Source organism: Etheostoma spectabile, chromosome 20, assembly GCF_008692095.1.
Source record: "Etheostoma spectabile isolate EspeVRDwgs_2016 chromosome 20, UIUC_Espe_1.0, whole genome shotgun sequence".
In the NCBI taxonomy this organism is placed as follows: domain Eukaryota; kingdom Metazoa; phylum Chordata; class Actinopteri; order Perciformes; family Percidae; genus Etheostoma; species Etheostoma spectabile.
This window is the reverse complement of record NC_045752.1, coordinates 9,729,649-9,730,192: the sequence shown is the minus strand read 5'-3', so window position 1 is coordinate 9,730,192 and position 544 is coordinate 9,729,649. Positions and strand designations below refer to the sequence as shown.

The following is a 544-nucleotide window of genomic DNA, read 5'->3' as shown; positions in this document are numbered from 1 at the left end:
CAGAGAAGAAGAAGCTGCATACGTTTGCACAAAAAAAGCAACAACAAAAAACAGTTGCCTTCAAAATAAAAGGAATGCAGTTATATTCCATGCATGATGTACACTTATTTACATTTGATTGCTTGCTTCCCATTGACCTCACACGGGCCGGTTAGGGCCGCCCAAAGGACAATGCCCAGGTCTGCTCTACAGTGAAATACAGTCACACTTTACACCATTTAGCTGTCAGCATTTTAACCTTTTTTTAATCCAGCTACTAGCTAACAGTAGTCTAATGTTACCTCCTGCCAAGTGTAGTGTTATAAAGCACCACATGCAGCGATGGTTCTGTTGCATGTAACGTCCGTTTTGGAGCATAATAGCGCAGCGCAAGTATTTTAATGGCACTGACATGAGGCATCAAAATCTACTTTGCTATTCGGTCCGGTAGATACCAGTCGTTTAGGCACCTTTGCCATATTAACCCTCTGAGCCCGAGACACTCGCCCACGAGTAAAAAAGTACCGCTGATTTATAGTTTAATAACTTTTGAACCATACAAGCG

The 544-nt window shown here is 42.3% G+C and overlaps 1 protein-coding gene across 2 annotated transcripts in view; it reads left to right on the top strand.

Moving 5' to 3' along the window:
- The window catches only part of tdrd9 (tudor domain containing 9), a 30,618-nt gene that overhangs the window by 16,960 nt on the left and 13,114 nt on the right, over positions 1 to 544 (top strand). The window lies entirely within an intron of this gene.